Here is a 19,422-nt window from a genome sequence, read left to right as displayed (position 1 = left end):
TTTAAAGGATACCAGAGCCCAACATCTAATGATGAAAAAACATGTTGTGGTGGTGGGAGGGGTTCAGCCTTCACTTACCGCTTCCTCTGTTCAAAGATCTGTCCTTCTGTTCTCCCGTTACAGACCCAGTTTGTGACTCCCGATCAGCCATCCACTATTCAAATACTGCATCTTCTGACATCACTTAGAGGCGCGCACGCTCCCCAGTCTTACTGGCGTCCCAGCGTGAGCTCTCTGCAGTTATGCTGTGGAGACTGAAGCCTCTAAGTGATGTCAGAAGACGCAGTATTTGAATAGTGGACGGCTGATCGGGAGTCACAAACTGGGTCTGTAACGGGAGAACAGAAGGACAGATCTTTGAACAGAGGGAGCTGTAAGTGAAGGCTGAACCCCTCCCAACACCACAACATGTTTTTTCATCATTAGATGTTGGGCTCTGGTATCCTTCAAGCTACAAAATAAAGCAGAAATAATGACTCTGAACTTTCCTGCAGTAAAACCTTTCCTCAATCTTGTCTCTCACTGTTTCTTGGCTGTTTAAAGCAGACCTGAACTCAGAACTTGATCTAAGCTCTAAATGATCAGCAACAGCATAATAACATTTAAAGAAAAACAGTTCTTTGTTACAGCTGATAAAAATCCTGAAACAAATCTACTTCCTGCTTTAATGGAAGCAGACATATTGTTAACATCCTGTATTTACAAATGAGCTCTCTACCATGGCAGTCAGCTGACACAGGTAAAGGATCAAATTACAACTTGCACTTCGTCACAGATGAGGGGGAATTAGACAGGCTAAACTCTAAGTACACACAGGGTGCATTTCTTTATGTTTTCCTTCTGTTCAGTGCAAGAGTTCAGGTACACTTTAACCTCGAGGACCAGATTTTTATACCCCCTAGTGACCAGGCTATTCTCGTTTACAATTCGGCACCTCAAAAATGTAACGGTTTATTGCTTGGTCATACAACTAAGGACCCAAATGTTCCCCCCCCAAATAACGCAGTTCCAAAGGAAAGCATTGTATGTGAATTCGTACACGGAGAAAATAAACTTGCTGTGCGATTTTAAAACGCACATAAAACCACATTAAAAATTGCACAACAATGCGATTTATTAGCAGCCTACAGACTTACATTATGTGTGATTTCACATGCATTTTTCGCTATGGGGCAAAACGCATGCTAATCAAATAAGTGTGCTCCCAGCCAGACCTGGTTCACACTTGCATTGACGTGGTAAATGAATCTGAGAAAACGGATCTGATCACGGTCGGTCAGATCCGTTTCCACTCAGTTTCCCTTATGCTGCTTCTGTTCCGTTTGTGACACTCGTCGACACTGAGTGTTTGCAGTTTTTTTTAAGCGCCCCAAAAGCGCTTGTGCAATGATTCCCTATGAGAGTGTTCACATGTAAGCATTTCGATTTCATTGAAATTGCAAACACGCTACATGCACCATTTTCTGAGCGCTTTGGCTCAATAGAAGACATAGAGAAATCGCAAAGCGCTTGAAAAAGTGTTGTATAGAGATTTACGGAGCGCTTCTATGAATAAATACAATGTATTTATTCATTTCCGGGTGAAAGAGAAAAACCGAATCGATTTGCAAAAGCGCATTTCAAAGCGCAGGGAAAAGCACTTCAACTCTCAATAAATCGCTCAGCGCTTGCAATAGCGCTGGCAATTTATAATGTGCACAGAGCCTAACCCAGCAGTAATAGTCTGCCCTTTGATTTCAGAGTTTTGGTTTAATAGTATTCATATCACAAAGTCCTCTGCAGGAAGCGTCTGCCTAAGGGCCCTTTTCCACTAGCAATCGCAATCACAAATCACAAACGCCAGCGATTGCGATTTTTCATTAATTGTGTTATGCGATTGCGATTTGTGATTTTCATTTGCATTGCATTATCATTGTAAAAATCGCTCCAGCAAGCGATTGCGATTTGCGATTAGCGATTTCCAAATCGAATCACTGTAGTGGAAAATACTTCTCGTGATTTCTATGATAAAGTAACAACTCTAGCGATTTAAAAATCACTAGCGATTTGCGATTTTGCGATTCAGCAATCACAATCTCTCTAGTGGAAAAGGGCCCTAAGGGCTGATATGACACAGCAAAGACATTGTGCTGAAGAAACGGTTATGTAAAATCTAATTATCTGACTCTGGCCCTCCAGCTGCTGTGGCACTACAAGTGCCAGCATGCCTTGCCCACAGCCCTAAAACCCCCTAGGGCTTGTTTACAAACCCAGCTAACTGACACAGCACTACACTGGAAAAAAAAAGTATCATTGCAAGTTGTGGAGAACTGATCGATAATTCTACAGGTATAAATAAAGCTGAGAAAGACAACAAACATTGACATCTTCCATGTTGCCGTAAAGCAGAAGTAAAGCGAAAGAAAAAAAATATAGATCGTTCATTAACCTCTTGAGGACCACAGGCTTACATCCCCCTAGTGACCAGGCCATTTTTTTCAATTCAGCACACAAATGAATCTTGCCCCCTTTTCTTGCCACCAACAGAGCTTTCTGTTGGTGGCATCTTATTTCTGCTGCAATGTGTGTGTTTGTTTTATCAATTTAAATGTTTTTTTTTTTTATAAAAGTGTCTTTTTTTAGGAGAGCAATTACTTTTTGAGCCACTCGAGGGGACAGCTCAGTGACAGAGCTGTCCCCCATACAGCGCTGCAGGAGATCGCAGCACTGTACAATGTAAATAACTGCTCTTTTTTTACAGCCTGTCAGCCGTGATCGCGGCTGGCAGGCTGAACACGGAGCTTCGCGTCTCAGTAGGGAGCGATCACGCATGCGCGTTCCCTGCTAATCTCCGCCTCCAGGACTTGAGGGCGATCGGTGTTAAGCGGTCCTGGGGCTGCCACCCTCGCGCCGCTGATCGGCTATAGGCAGCTGGGAGGGGGTTAAAGGTTATCCTTTTCCTTGGTCATATGGGTAATGGAAATGTCGTTAGCCAATCATCTGTACAATCATGATCCGCTCAGGTCTATGAAGCAAGGCAAACAAGCAGATTGGATTACGTCTTGCCATAAGCCTGGCTTGCGGGATCTTCTGCTTCCTGAAAAATCCCTCAGCTTCTGCTCAGTGATAGGGCGGCCTGACACCCCCCCTTCTGCTTCTTCTCAGTAATAGGGTGGGAAGTATCAGAGGGGAGTCAGGTCTGCAGCTGCCTTTCTGGCTCAGAACCCGAAGTGGGTTTTACAAAAGATAATAGGACACAGAAGCATGTGCTCTGCACAATGACATGCCTCTGTGTCCATACTGTGCGCTGCAAGTGCCCCTTGGGCTCTGCTGTCAACCTCTCCCACCCGCCCCTGAAAATAGCGGCATTTACCTGACATTTGTCAATCTGTATCTTCTCCTCCTCCCCCCACCTCCTCCATAGCAGAGTACATTTGAATTTGGTGCCAGTAGACTTGGGCGCAGGATCCAGCTGTTATATAGCTGATCCTGCTTCTGCACAAGTCCGGCCCGAATTAATTACTATTCCCCCTCCAGGCCGCCATGGATAGTGGGGGAATGAAATAATTCAGCTTCCAGCAATTATTATGGATTTTTAAGCAACCTCGGCTCCGTCTTCTGACGGCGCCGACGTTACTCACTGAGCGCCGCTTTAGACTGAATCCCTTTATAGTCTATGGCAGCGCTGGCTGCGCCCAAATCTAGCAGCGCTGAAAAGCACTGCTCCGTCCATAGCATTGCTCCCCGCCTCTTACAGCTTCCTCCAATCGGAAGCTAAGCGGCGAACCAGGAAGCACTTCAGAGAGGAAAGCTTTTACGATGGGCAAACACTAAGGGCTCAGACACACTATAAGCGCTTTTCTGAGTGCTTTTTGGCCTCCAGAGCTTTCTAAAAAATGCTCCCATTGACTTACATTAAAATTGTGGTAAAATCGGGTTAAAATCATGCGATTTTAATCTGAGTCAATCGGAGCATTTTTATAACCCCCCTCCCGATCGTCTAATGCCGATTGGCAATGGGAGCGTGGCAGCCCCAGGACTGCTTAACGCCGACTGCCGTCAGGACCGGGGGGCGGAGATTGAGTGATGTAAAAAAAACCTGTTTCTTTCTGTTGTACAGTGCTGTGATCTAGCGCAAAACTGTAAGGGGACCGCTTAGTGACAAAGCTATCCCCTCGAGTGGCTCACAATGTGATGCCTATGAGAGATGATCACTGATTGGATCCCCGGGGAAAGGAAATACAAAGAAAATAATGAAATTTATTAAAAAATAAGATTAAAATAAAAACAAAACCAAAAAAAAACAAAAAAACTGCAGCAGCAATCAGATTCCACCAACAGAAAGCTCTATCGGCAGCAGCAAAAGGAGGCAAGATTCATTTGTGTGCTACGTTGTATGGCCTTGCACCACACTGTTAAAGCTGCAGAGTACAGAATTGTAAAAAATGGCCTGGCCACTAGGGGGGTGAAAGCTTGTGGTCCTCAACTGGTTAAAAAGCTCTAAGAAAGCTCTGGAGGCCAAAAAGTGTTCAGAAAAGCACTTATAGTAAGTCTGAGCCCTAATTAATCTATAAATAAATATTGACATAAGCAATTTTATTAATTACTGTATATTCACAATCGCTGTGTCTCACATCCATGATGCCATCTAATGGCGTATTGAGACAACTATCATCCTTGTGGCACATCTGGCTATGGGGAGGAGTCTGACTTGTACTGGGGCATATCTGGCTACTGTGGAGTGGGCTATACTGGGGAGGGGGTTATACGCAAGTCAATAACTTTTTCCTGGTTTCTGAGGGAAAAGTAGGTACCTCGACTATGCGAGTATATATGGTATGTTATTTTCACTGCAGTTCCTCTTTAACACTTTGGTAAGTTTATTTTCTATTATTAGTCTGTATTTGGCAAAGCAAGAAAAACACATGGGCTTATCAAAACCCAATTGCCCTACCCAGTCACCATCACACACACAGGCTGCACTGGGGTGATACTGGTAGGACCAGATGTAACAGAGCTGCTATGCCTCCCATATAAAATCTGAGCTGAGCATAGCTTTATTGGGGTGTCTGAATGATCAGGAGGAAAGCTGCTGCAGATAACTTTACAGTCCATTTATTGTACCGCCGGAAGTATTTCATCTCTGACTGCATTGATTTCTAAGCTCTACACATTACATGCCCCTCACTTCTGAAGATAAAGAGTAAACACATAAATCACCTTCCAACATGTACTTAAAGTAGAATGCAGTCAATTATTCAGAATACCCACTTTTATGGTAATGTTCCTGGTTTCAGCATCAGCAGCACTTCCTATAACTGTATATCGGTATGTAGCCCCCCCCTTTCAGTGAGGTTTAGCCTAGGCTGTTTAGCTATGCGGAATCTTGATCCCAGAGTGATCTGTGAGATCAGATATATTTTCTACTGGCTTCAGAACATTCACTAAGGCCTGGTGCACACCAAAAACCGCTAGCAGATCTGAAAAATGCTAGCAGATTTAGACACGCTTTTTCTTATTTTTCTGTAGCGTTTCACCTAGCATTTTGCGGTTTTGGGAAGCGTTTTTGGTGTAGTAGATTTCATATATTGTTACAGCAAAGCTGTTACTGAACAGCTTCTGTAACAAAAATGCCTGCAAAACCGCTCTGAACTGCCGTTTTTCAGAGCGGTTTGCGTTTTTCCTATATTTTACATTGGAGGCATAAACGCCTCCGCAATCCAAAAAATGCCTCACCCCGGGAGTATGCATTTCAGCAAAACGCCTCCCGCTCTGGTGTGACCCACCCCATTGAGATACATTGACCAAGCGTATCCGCAGCCGCAAGCGGCTGCAGAAACGCTGAAAAAGCCGCTCTGTGTGCACCAGCCCTCCACGAACATTCCACAGAGTTGCTTGCACCTGACATAAAGATGTTGCCACCTGTGACAAATTTAAGAAAGTAAATCAGTGAGAGGAAAGATTTTACAATGGGCAAACACTGACTAAATAATTTATAAATGAATATTGTAAAAAATATAAGCAAACGTGTTCTTTTTTCCACTACAGTTCCTGCTGAAAGGACAACTGAAGCGAGAGGGATATGAAGGCTGCCAGAATCGATTAAAAAAATTGCTCTGAAAAGTGCTAGAACAGAGCAATTTTCCAAGCGTTTTGTTACAGAAACTGTTCAGTGCCAGCTGTACTGCACCAAAACAAAAACAAACAAAAAAACGCTACACCAAAATGCTCCAAAAATCGCTAGGCATAATTAGAAAATCGCCCAGAATCAGTCTGAAAAATCACTTCAAAAAGCACTGAGCGTTTGCGATTACGTTAGCGCTTTTTGGTAGGCACTGGCCCTAACTGGCAGAAAGGAAACTGACCACTTTTTTCACACAGAGTGCGCTCGCTTCACATTCTGGAAGAGCCACTTATAATACGTGCAGTGGCCAGTGCTCAGCTACTTGTAATTAATGCAGAACTGAAGTGACATGATGAGATAAACGGGTACATATAATACCAGTCCTACTAAGAAATTGTCTGAAGGCCTGTTCTGTAACTAAAGTGCCTAGTTTCAGAAAAAAATAAATTGAAGACGGACACTTATCGGGCTGAGGAAACACTGCTGATTAGGATTTAGTGCTAAAAAGTTCAATGGGCCAGTAAGTCTGTTTAGTTTGCAGCTAAATGAAGCAGATTTACATCAGACTGTCACGGCTGCTGTTTACAATGCAGCACTTAAAGAGACACTGAAGCGAGAATAAATCTCGCTTCAGTGCTTATATTCAGCAGGGGCATGTGTGCCCCTGCTAAAACGCCGTTATGCCGCGGCTAAACGGGGGTCCCTTACCTCCCAAATCCCCCCTGCAAAATCAACAACCAACTTGGTCGTAGATTTTGCTGCTGTTGAGGCAGAGCTAATGGCTGCAGCCCTGCCTATCAGCGGCGCATCGCCGCCTCTCCCCCACCCCTCTCAGCGAAGGAAGACTGAGAGGGGCGGGGGAGAGGCAGAGATACGCGCTGACAGACGCCTGTGAGGCAGGGCTGCGGCCATTAGCCATGCCTCAATGCGGAAGTGATCCCCGCTGCACAGAGGGGATTTGGGAGGTAAGGGACCCCCGTTTAGCCGCGGGATTGCGGCGTTTTAGCAGGGGCACACGTGCCCCTGCTGAATATAAGCACTGAAGCGAGATTTATTCTCACTTCAGTGTCTCTTTAAAGAGACTCTGTAACACAATTTTCATCCTTATTTCTTCTATCCTATAAGTTCCTATGCCTGTTCTAATGTGGTCTGGCTTACTGCAGCCTTTCCTACTTGCACAGTGGCTGTATTATCTCTGTTATATGAGCTAATCTTCTCTCCTTTGTCGGTTCTGTCAGCTGAGGCTGTGTGGAAAGTGCAGGGCTGCTTGTGATTGGATAGAAGCTATACACACCCTCTCCAGGACCCCTGCAGGCTCTATATGACTCACACACTCTGCTTATGTGAGCCTATCACAAGCTGGTTAGTTTGTTTGTAAACACTGCCTAAAACTGGCAATTACAAGCCAGGATTGCAGCAGGGAGTGGCGGAAACAGCACAGAGGGGCCCAGGAGAACATAATGAATAGAATGATATGCTTTTTGTTGTAAAAATTTTAGAGTACAGATTCTCTTTAAGGACACCTGAAGTGAGAGGGATATGGAGGCTGCCATATTTATTTACTTTTAAACAATGCAAATAGCTTGGCTGTACAGCCGATTCTCTGCCTCTTGCTCATACTTTTAGCCATAGACCCTGACCAAGCATGCAGATCAGATTTTCCTGTCTGAAGTGTGACTGGATTAGCTGCATGCTTGTTTCAGGTGTGTGATTTAGATGCAGTCAAAGAGATCAGTAGGACTGCCAGGCAACTGGTATTGTTTAAAAGGAAAGACATGGCGGCCCCATATTTCTTTTACTTTAGGTGTCCTTTAAACATAACAACAGACTCAGTTCCATGCTTCTGGTGTTCTATTTACCATTAGTACTATACATACAATTCATTATGTTATAAATTTACTTTCACTTCAGGTCTGCTTTAAAAAAAAAAGAAAAATGAAGTCGATTTTGTCATTCTCACTATGATTTAACAATTAAATACTGCACCCTGGGCTCCACCTTTCCTCACTGGAGAGACCGCTGTCAGGTTAGCTTTAATTGCCTAAATCTAATTATATAGATTGAAAGTTAACGGCATGGCCCCATCCATCAGCTCAGAGCGCCAAGGACCAGAATGACTGATCGGCAATCAGCTGGAAGATACACATTCAATCCATCAGAAAATAAATGTCGTGTAGCCATGGTGGAGGAGGTTAACCAGTGCAGTGCAAACTTGGGCAGCTGTTCTGAACAACCCATCGGGAGTCTCGGAGCTACGCTAATACTCGCAGGCTGGAATGTAAGGAGATGAGTGGGCGCGATGCCCAGTGATGGACTTCATAGTATGCTGTCCACTGTGGCATAAAATCTTGCTTCCCACTGCAGCTCTGGGGGGACACATACTGGCCACTGGGGTGGGGGAGCTAGACACATTCTGGCCACTGAAGGGGGGGGGGATGGGGGGCGGTGCTGGAAACGTACTGGCTACTGGGAGGGGTGCTGGACACATACTGGCTACTGGGGGGGGGGGGGGGGATGGGGGGCGGTGCTGGAAACATACTGGCTACTGGGAGGGGTGCTGGACATACACTGGCTACTGGGAGGGGGGGGGGGGGTGCTGGACACATACTGGCCACGGGGGAGGGGTGCTGGACCCATACTGGCTACTGGGGGGGGGGGGGGGGGCTGGACACATACTGGCCACTAGGGGGTTGCTGGACATATATTGGCTACTAGGGGGGTGCTGGACACATACTAGCCACTGGGGGGCCTTCCACATACTGGACACACTTAGGCCTCTTGCACACTACATGCGACTCCTATTTCTTATACGGTCTGATTATTTTTGATTCCTATTAAAAAACGTAGCAGCACGCAGTACTGTTTTTTTTTTTAACCCGGAATCAAAAAATCGGATTGGAATCGCAGATAGCGTGCAACAGGCCATGAAGTGAGTTTGGGTGTATTTCTGCCACTGACCAATGGAAAAATGTTCTCAAAATCTTGCCCCAAGCAATATTTTCCTAATCTTAAAACTGTGGATAATCAGATAATATACAGATTTGTTCTGGACCATTACTAGGTCAAAACTACTAAGAAGTAAATGTCACAAAATTACCACAAAACGACATGCATGTGGGGGCCTGGGGGAGTTATTCGCTGCACTTGGGGGCCAGGAGCGGTTAATAGCTACAATACTAAAGGACCACGATCGCAAAAAAAGTAGGAAGCTAAAACTGACATAACCGACAGGTTTTGGGCCAGTCCATCTCCTCATGGGGGATTCTCAGGGTTTTCTCTGTTTTCAACAGCATTTCCTGAACAGCAGGTGCAAAGTCTAACTGACAAAATAGAGTGCAAGCGATTAGGGAGGCCGGCTGGTATCTTACTATTTTGGCAGTCAAACTAGTGTTCAGGAAATGCTGTTGAAAACAAAGAAAACCCAGAGAATCCCCCATGAGGAGATAGACTGGCCCAAAACCTGTCGGTTCTCTCAGATTTTAACTGCCTACTTTTTTTTCGCGATAGTGCTCCTTTAGGCAGTGCAGCCATTAACCCCTCCTGATCACCAAGTACAGCTGTGGACTTTGCTGGATAGACTTATACTAGAGTCATTAAAAAATTCCAGCCTAAGCGGGTCAAATGTTTGGGATGGGACGACGTCATGGCCGGATTTCAGGCAAAGCCACAAAGGCCATGTCCTAGGGCACTAGGATAGTAAGGGTCAGGCTATGGGCAGCAGGGAGGCAGTAGCAGTTAGCCTGGCGGACATTCGTCCTGCTAAACACAGTTTGCACATAGAGGTGGACGGCTACCAACAGCTGGATCTGGCACTCGGGAGATGAAGGGGCAGCGAACGGGCACTTAGTGATCTCTGAGCTGCCTGTCACTCACCGAATGTGCAGCTCACCCATTGAGCTTACAATCTAATTCTTGCCTTCATGTCACTAACTGTCCTAAGAGGATCCTACAATTTAATCCCTGCCATGTTGGGGATGGGGGGAATGGTGTGTTTGGGGGAGTTTAGAATGCTCTCTGTCCGGGGGCAGCTGGTGATAGCAGACCTTGGGCGGTAAAAAGTACAAATCCGGCCCTGGTCGACTTATATCTGAGAGTATACACAGTAATATTTTACGGTAAGTCCTTTATTCACCCATGGTGAGGTGATAGTAAACACTTGGGGGTGGAGGCCCCATTCAGAAACCAAACTGACAACAGCTGCCTTATTAGAACTGAAGAAGTGTCTTGTGACAGCGACAAAACATCTACAGAAAACCAAATCAAAATTAAACTGATTGATTTTCATTTTGGTAAGGCCATATTTAAAGCACACATGTAGTGAGAGGGTTATGAAGGCTGCCATATTTATTTTCTATTAAATAATACCAGTTGCCTGGCAGCCCTGTTGATCTCTGTGGCTGCAGCAGTGTCAGAATCACTCCAGAAACAAGCATGCAGCTAATCCAGTCAGACTTTAGTCAGAGCACCTGATGTGCTGCATGCTTGTTCAGGGGCTATGGCTAAAAAGTATTAGAGGCATAGGATCAGCAGGACAGCCAGGCAATCTGCATTGTTTAAAAGGAAATAGGCAGCCTCCATGTGACCCTCTCACTTCAGAATACCAAAGACAAAAAAAATCCTTAAAACTGGGGAAGCAGGCTTGTATTTAGTGCAGTCCCCATGCCCACCGCTCTAGTTCTCCTCCGTCCCCTCCTTTTATCAAAATCCTCCGCCGCCGCTCAGCCCAGGTTTCCCGAGTCAGGCGGTAGTGCACAGGCGTGCAACCAGGAGTGCTCTGTGCTTACCAACGTTGATTATATTACTCCCCTGCCTAATGCCTAGTACACATGATGCAATTTCCTGTCAGATAGACAAGTCGAATGGATTATTTCCAACAAGTCCGATCTGATTTCCGATCATTTTTCTGATCGATTTTACAAACACTTCTAGACAAAATTGATCAGAAAAATGATCGGAAAATGATTGGACCTGTGGGAAGTAACGGTTTTGACCCATCTGACGGGATATTGCACCGTGTTTATCAGGCACTAAAGTACAGTGAGGTGACGACGACAATGGAGACCACAGAAAGCAGGAGGCAGGCCCAGCAGTGATGTGACTCCAGAGAAGCAGACATGACACATGGCCCTCTGTGTGTCTGTGGATGAAGTAGTGAGGATGGCTGGGATTACCAGGGATGAAAGAGAAGGTGGAAAGTGTTAACAATAGATTTATTTTTTCCAAACCTGCTGCTGTTACACAAAAGAGCAGTGACTGAGGAGAGGAGCAGATGTACAGGCGGAGCAGAGCGGGGAAGGTGAGGGATCCACAGGTGTGACAGGTCAGGCACACAAGAATGCAGCTCTGCCACAGCTTAAAGGTGAACTGTAGTGAAAATAACAATGAATAAAATTGCTTATTTTTTTTTTTTTACAATATTCATGTATAGATTTTTTTAGTCAGTGTTCGCCCATTGTAAAATCTTTCCTCTCTCAGACTTCAATTCTGAGATTTATCACTGGCGGTGACATCTTTAGATAAACAGCCAGCTAGCGACTATATGCGTGTCGCTAGCCAGGCTGTTTTTTATGGGGGAGGGGGGGCTGTAGACAGTCTGTAAGGATACAGAGGCTGCTCATTGTATACAGCACTTGCCTCTGTGTCCTAATAGGATTTTTCAAACCCACCTCTTCTCTTTAAGTTCAATGCTTGGTTACAGTTCCTCTTAATAAAGGACAACTGAAGTGAGAAGAATATGGAGGCTGCCATATTTACCGGTATTTCCTTTTAAGCAATGCTTAAGGCAACTGGTATTGATTAAAAAGAAATAAAACTGTCAGCCTCCATATCCCTGTCGCTACAATTGTCCTATAAGTCTGACCACACAAAAGACAGAAGAGGAACAAAATCTCAGGAACCAAGCAGTGCAGAGGGGTAAATAAAACAAAACACTGCATTATGCAGCCTTTTCAAAAAACTAAACGTAACTTCAGGTTTCCTTCACTCTGCTCTTGCAAAGTAATGCCTTGTACTAATGCTAGACAGGTTCTCAGCCAAGATGACCAGTGGAGCTGCCTCCACCCAGAATGTAGCATGTGTACAGCGACCCCACGACCTCCCACAGCCATCAATCAGCCTGATGGGTCAACACAGCCAGTACTGGCCTAGAACCTTATTCTCCCCCTGCCTGCTGTCTAGCTATGTTGCTCAGTGCTCTGTTGGCCCTCCCCCCCCCTGCATAACAGTTTGCTGCTAGCCTGGAGGCTAGCATCATGTGTGTATAGTCTCGGCCCCTGGGACTGAGTCCTGATCCCTCCCAGGAGACAGTTCTGGTACATGTGTAATAGCGGATCAAGTCATTTGGGCATGGTGATCAGTGGGTGTCTAATACATGCCAATACAAAGTATCGGTATTCGGGCACCCAGGTGGTGGGTTGGGTGCCTGATGCAGTACAAGTGATCAATCAGCCATGGAAGTAGCTGAAGAGATACTAGGTAGGGGAATGAGAGAGGAGCAGATGATTTATTTTGTTGATGATAAGTTAAAAACAATGCTGTGGAGTCAGAGTTGAAGCAATTTTGGGGACCTGGAGTCGGAGGTTTCATAAACTGAGGAGTCAAATGATTTTTGTACCTACTCCACAGCCCTGGTTAAAAATAGTGGTTGTTTCAGCATGGGAGTTGGATGTTCGTGTTAGTCGCTGGGGGGGTCTGGTGTTACGTATTAGGTGGGGGTTTATTTCTGGCGGGGGAAGGGGGGGTGGCTGGTGGCAGAATGAGTTCTGGGTAGTTGCATAGTAAAATACTGGAATGCATATTACGTATATTTTTATTAGCGGCACCAGGCGAGCCCGATCGGGTCCGCTCTACTGCGCAGGTGCCAATCTGTCTTGGCTATTGCCGCCTGAGCCCGATCAGAAGGATGCTACAGCGCCTGCACTGGATTGCGGTAGGTGAATATTGCAGGCGCTACTGCGCTGCGGTTTCGGGGGGCACGGCGCTGAATCCCTGAGACTTAGGAGGATGGGGGAAGCTTTATTAGGATGGAGAGGTAAGTATCCCCTATTTTTTTCAGGGCTGTGGAGTCGGTCCAAAAATCCACCGACTCCGACTCTTCAATTTAGGATTCCACCGACTCCGACTCCTCTAATTTGCATATTACAATTTTGTTGATTAAAAGTATGTAACATGAAATTCGTCTCTTAACTGCCAACGCTTAGGAATTTTACAAGACAACTGAAGTGAGAAGGATATGGGGACTGCCATATTTATTCCCTTTAGACTAAAACTAGTCCATGGTAAGAGTACTTGTAAAAGGTACAAACCGGAACAAAGAACATCTATCAGGCCCTAGGCAATGTAAGTGTGGGTACATGTAAGAATGATGTGCAGGTACTCTGCAGGGGAATGAGGAGATTGTAAACAGACAACACCATGGGCGTCCGCAGAAAATTTTCCAGGGGGGGGGGGCAAAAAGTGGGGAGCAAAAATCTGGCTTGATGTTACGCGCGCCCAAAAATGGAACTACGTCGCGCCGAAAAATGGGTGTGGTCATGAACCAGAATGTGGGTGTGGTCGTGGGTGGAGACAAGTTTACATGAACTAAGCAATGGTGGGACATTAGATTAGGACAGTGGTGGCGAACCTTTTGGAGGTCGAGTGTCCAAACTGCAAAATCACTTTACTATCACAAAGTGCCAACAGCAATTTAAACTAAATACAAACGTTTTAACTCATACATGAACATTATGGAAAATTAAGTTGAAAATAAACTGTGAAGATAAACAATTTCATCCATCGTACTCCTGAAAAAATTATTCATTTTTTTTTTAGAACCTCCCAGTTTCATTTTCTGTTTTAAAAAGCGGAAAAAGTAGGTTTAATGCTATTGTCTCATATGATGATGATTCAGCTTTTTCCATAGTCTCGCAGTTAGCAATCATGTGACCCCCAACAAGACAAATTTAGCAATCATGAGGCCCCCAACATGACCAACTCAGCAATCATGAGGCCCCCAACAAGACAAATTCAGCAATCATGAGGTCCCCAACAAGACAAATTCAGCAATCTTGAGGCCCCCAACAAGACAAAGTCAGTAACCATGAGGCCTGCAACAAGACAAATTCTGCAGTCATGAGGCACATAAATAGACAGCTTTTCACATAAATAGGCAGAATGCCCCCTTAATATGTAGACACCTCTCACCTGGCAGCAGTTCCCCAAAATACACAATCTTACAGCAGTGGTTCCCCAAAAATAGGTAGCCCCAGGTCTATAGGTGTCCCCAGAATAGGTGGCCAGCGGTATAGATGTCCCCAGAACTGGTAGCCAGGGGTAGAGATGTCCCCAGAACAGGTAGCCAGGGGTAGAGATGTCCCCAGAACAGGTAGCCAGGGGTAGAGATGTCCCCAGAACAGGTAGCCAGGGGTATATGTGCCCAGTATATGTAGGCAGGGGTATATTTGCCCAGTATATGTAGGCAGGGGTATATGTGCCCAGTATATGTAGGCAGGGGTATATGTCCCCAGTATATGTAGGCAGGGGTATATGTCCCCAGTATATGTAGGCAGGGGTATATGTCCCCAGTATATGTAGGCAGGGGTATATGTCCCAGTATATGTAGGCAGGGGTATATGTCCCAGTATATGTAGCCAGGGGGATATGTCCCAGTATATGTAGGCAGGGGGATATGTCCCAGTATATGTAGGCAGGAGGTATATGTCCCAGTATATGTAGGCAGGGGGTATATGTCCCAGTATATGTAGCCAGGGGGATATGTCCCAGTATATGTAGGCAGGGGTATATGTCCCCAGAAAAAGTAGCCAGGGGGATATGTCCCAGTATATGTAGGCAGGGGTATATGTCCCAGTATATGTAGGCAGGGGTATATGTCCCAGTATATGTAGCCAGGGGGATATGTCCCAGTATATGTAGGCAGGGGGATATGTCCCAGTATATGTAGGCAGGAGGTATATGTCCCAGTATATGTAGCCAGGGGGTATATGTCCCAGTATATGTAGCCAGGGGGATATGTCCCAGTATATGTAGCCAGGGGTATATGTCCCAGTATATGTAGGCAGGGGTATATGTCCCAGTATATGTAGGCAGGGGGATATGTCCCAGTATATGTAGGCAGGGGGATATGTCCCAGTATATGTAGGCAGGGGTATATGTCCCAGTATATGTAGGCAGGGGTATATGTCCCAGTATATGTAGGCAGGGGTATATGTCCCAGTATATGTAGGCAGGGGTATATGTCCCAGTATATGTAGGCAGGGGTATATGTCCCCAGTATATGTAGCCAGGGGTATATGCCCCAGTATATGTAGCCAGGGGGATATGTCCCAGTATATGTAGCCAGGGGGATATGTCCCAGTATATGTAGGCAGGGGTATATGTCCCAGTATATGTAGGCAGGGGTATATGTCCCAGTATATGTAGGCAGGGGTATATGTCCCAGTATATGTAGGCAGGGGTATATGTCCCAGTATATGTAGGCAGGGGTATATGTCCCAGTATATGTAGGCAGGGGTATATGTCCCAGTATATGTAGCCAGGGGGATATGTCCCAGTATATGTAGCCAGGGAGATATGTCCCAGTATATGTAGGCAGGGGTATATGTCCCAGTATATGTAGGCAGGGGTAAATGTCCCAGTATATGTAGGGAGGGGTATATGTCCCAGTCTATGTAGCCTGGGGGATATGTCCCAGTATATGTAGGCAGGGGGTATATGTCCCAGTATATGTAGCCAGGGGTATATGTCCCCAGTATATGTAGCCAGGGGTATATGTCCCAGTATATGTAGCCAGGGGGATATGTCCCAGTATATGTAGCCAGGGGGACATGTCCCCAGAAAAAGTGGCCATGTGTGCCCCAGCAGGAGGGGAGCAGCGCAGAGAAGAGGGAGAGCTATGGGCAATCACCTTAGGGGGCTCTCCCTCCCTCTCTCGCTCTCCCCTCCGGAGTCCGGAATGAAGTGTGCAGCGGCTGGCAGAACTTACCTCCTCTCGTCGCACGCGCCGGATGGATTAGCCGCTACTCTGGTCTCTTCCAGACCAGAGTGCGGCACCAGAACTTCCGGCGCAGGAGCGAGACGAGGTAAGTTCCGCCCGCAGCCCAGCCGCTGCACACTTCATTCCGGAGGGGACAGCGAGGGAGAGAGAGCCCCCTAAGGTGAGGGAAGGGGGGAGACGTCCGCCCTTTCCCACTATGCCCATAGCTATCTCTCTTCTCTGCGCTGCTCCCCTCCTTCTGGCTGCACGGGCATTCCCTGCAGCTCTGTGGGGAGTGCATATGTAGAGTATAGTACTACTGTGTAACAAAGTAAACCTGAGACAGATGAAATTAAAGTTTTATACATACATGGGGCTTCCTCCAGCCGCCTTCAAGATAATCAGTCCCTCGTTGTCGTCCTCCACCACCTGGATCTTCTGCTATGAGTCCAGGTACTTGAGCCAGTCGGGCGTAGTGCGCATGCACACACTCCGCCGCCAGGAGCATACTACACCTGTGCAGCACTATTGCGCAGGTGCAGAATGTTCCTGGCTGTGGGAGCGGCATGCGACCGAACAGCGCTGACTGGCTGAATTACCAGGACTCATAGCAGAAGATCCGGGTGGTGGTGGACAGCGAGGGACTGACTAGCCTGAAGGGGCTGGAGGAAGCCCCAGGTATGTATAAAACTTTACTTTTCATCCGTCTCAGTTACCCTTTAATTTGTAGTCACCAAACCAAATTTTAACAACATATCAAATTATTTGATTTCATCAGCAAAGGGAGTGCATACATTTGCATAAATCAGCATCAATGCAGAATTATTTCCATCTCGTTGACCATCTCTATTAGTGACACAGCTACACATCAGGCTTTATTCTTACAGCATAGATGTTATTTAGTATATATAAGAGATTCCTGTGTACACATTATATATACAGTCACAATCAGATATGTATATCTGACCTTAAAAATACGAGGACTGCTTTACTGAAGCAGCACAATTAACTAATTTTGATTGGTTTATTTCATTTTTGTGGACTAAGCACAGCTATTACTGTATATATAGTGTATATATACATTATTTTTAATGACTATTATCTGAGAAATAGAACATTTTATCATATTTTCTATTTTAATTACAGTTACAAATTCATTAGGAGTCGGTGCATTTTTTCCCGACTCCGACTCCAGGCACCCAAAATTGCCCGACTCCACAGCCCTGATTTTTTTCACCACTGATGCTCTTTAAAATGCCCCACTGAGCGTGGGGCAGAGCCAGATTCTACCTCAAAAAGTATCTCACACATGCTGAGCAAAGTTTATTCAGAAACCGGAGCAGGAACCTGTACCAGGAACACAAGACTGCGTATATTCTGGTTACTGTTAAGGCCCATACTCACGGGGGACGGCCGTCGCCGCAACCGCGTGGCACGCGCATGTTGCGGCGACAGTTCCCCCGTGTGTATGATGCGCGCGCCCCGAACCGTCGCCCGTCGGAGCTGTCGCCAGGCAATTGACATGTTCAATCGCCGGCTACAGTCGTCGCCGCAACCTCGCCGGAACTGTCGCTAGCCCCGCATGTGTATGCGGGCTAGCGACAGCTACCCACACACACCACACGGAGCTTCCGGCGGGGGGGGGGGGGGGGGGGGGGGGAGGAAACTCGGCGACAGCATCCGCCGCATCGCTAATCCCTCTGCTGCCGTGTGGATGCAGAGGGATTTGGCGACGAGCTGTCGCCGAACTGTCGCGCACACGCTCCCGTGTGCGGCGACAGCTACAATTGTACCCCCGTGGGTACTTAGCTTAAGACAGAGAGAGCCAGGAACACACAGGGAGGTATGAGTCACAGCAGCACGGACTACATGTGTGTGTAAATAAAGACCATTGCACCTCTCTCTCCTGCAGCAGGAACCCTGCAATAATGACAGCGGTGGTGCCAAACGTCTAATCACAGCCGGGGGATGGCAATCATGTGACAAAGCTATATTGGGAACTTTATAGCATTGTGTGATGACAGTGCGAGAATACACTGAACAACGACACCCAGAATGAAGGAGCCTAAACTGAGAAGGATGTGGATTTTTCCTTTTAAAATAATACCAGCTGTCTCACTCTCCTGCTGATTCTGTGTCTCTCGGGATGGAAATTGGTCGCATGGTCGATCGCGCATGCAGCAAGATGTCGGGCCGAAGTTGGTTGGTCGGGTGAGCGGCAGTATGGTGATTTCTGGAACAAGCGATGAGATGACGGAACCCCCGCCGCAATATATAAATGTGCCCGGTGTGTGCATTTATGCGTTACCAGTCCTGTAGCAGCCTCCACACGGTGGCCGTAACTTCCGGGTGGCTCTCCGTACACACCACTGGCGCGTAGCGTCTGATGTCAGTGCGCCAGTGGCATGTACAGAGAGCCGACTGGAGGATTAATGACACCACGCAGAGGCTGCTACAGGACTTGTAACGTATAAATGCGCACACACAGGGCACATTATACATTGGGGGGCAGCGGCGGTGCAGACTCAGCCAATTCCCTGAAGATTTCATGCTGATATCGGATGAGAATCGGCCTGTGGTGTATGGGCAGAACAAACAAAAAACAAATGTATCTCTAATCAGATTCGATTAGAGATAAAATTTGTCTCTTTGTCGAATCTGCCCATAATTGCTAGATGTACTTTTAGCCACAGCCCCTCAACAAGCATGCAGATCAGGTGCTCTGACTAAAGTCAGACTGGATTAACTGCATGCTTGTTTCAGGTGTGTGATTCAGCCACTACTGCAGCCAAAGAGATCAGCAGGACTGCCAGGCAACTGGTATTGAATATGGATGTTTCCATTTAAACCTCTCAGTTTAGGTTCCCTTTAGCCTCTTGCACACTGCAAGCGATTCAGATTCCGCTTTTTAATCGGTTTTTACTTCCGATTCAGATTTGCAGTTTGCTCCCTGCACACTGCAAATCAGAATCTGAATCGGATGTAAAAACTGATTAAAAAGCGAAAGCGGAATCGGAATCGGTTGCAGCGTGCAAGAGGCCTAAAGCACACCTGAAGTGAGAGGGATATCATGCCATATTTAATTCCTTTAGAACAATACCAGTTGCCTGGCTGTCCTGCTGGTCTTCTAGCATTAATAGTATCTGAATCACACACCCGAAACCAGCATGCGGCTAATCCAGTCACCCTTCAGTCAGAGCACCTGATCTGCTGCATGCTTGTTCAGGGTCTGGCAGAGGATCAGGGCTGCCAGGCAATTCACATTGTTTACAAGGAAATGAATATGGCTGCCTCCATATCACTCCTATACTGGAGGCTGCTGGTGATCGGTGCCGATGGTCTCACG

The 19,422-nt window shown here is 46.4% G+C and overlaps 1 protein-coding gene across 1 annotated transcript in view; it reads right to left on the bottom strand.

Moving 5' to 3' along the window:
* DNAJC5 (DnaJ heat shock protein family (Hsp40) member C5) overlaps positions 1-19,422 on the bottom strand; it is a 74,851-nt gene that overhangs the window by 32,788 nt on the left and 22,641 nt on the right. The window lies entirely within an intron of this gene.

This window comes from Hyperolius riggenbachi, chromosome 12 (assembly GCF_040937935.1).
Source record: "Hyperolius riggenbachi isolate aHypRig1 chromosome 12, aHypRig1.pri, whole genome shotgun sequence".
NCBI lineage: Eukaryota > Metazoa > Chordata > Amphibia > Anura > Hyperoliidae > Hyperolius > Hyperolius riggenbachi.
This window is presented reverse-complemented; position numbering and strand designations above follow the sequence as displayed.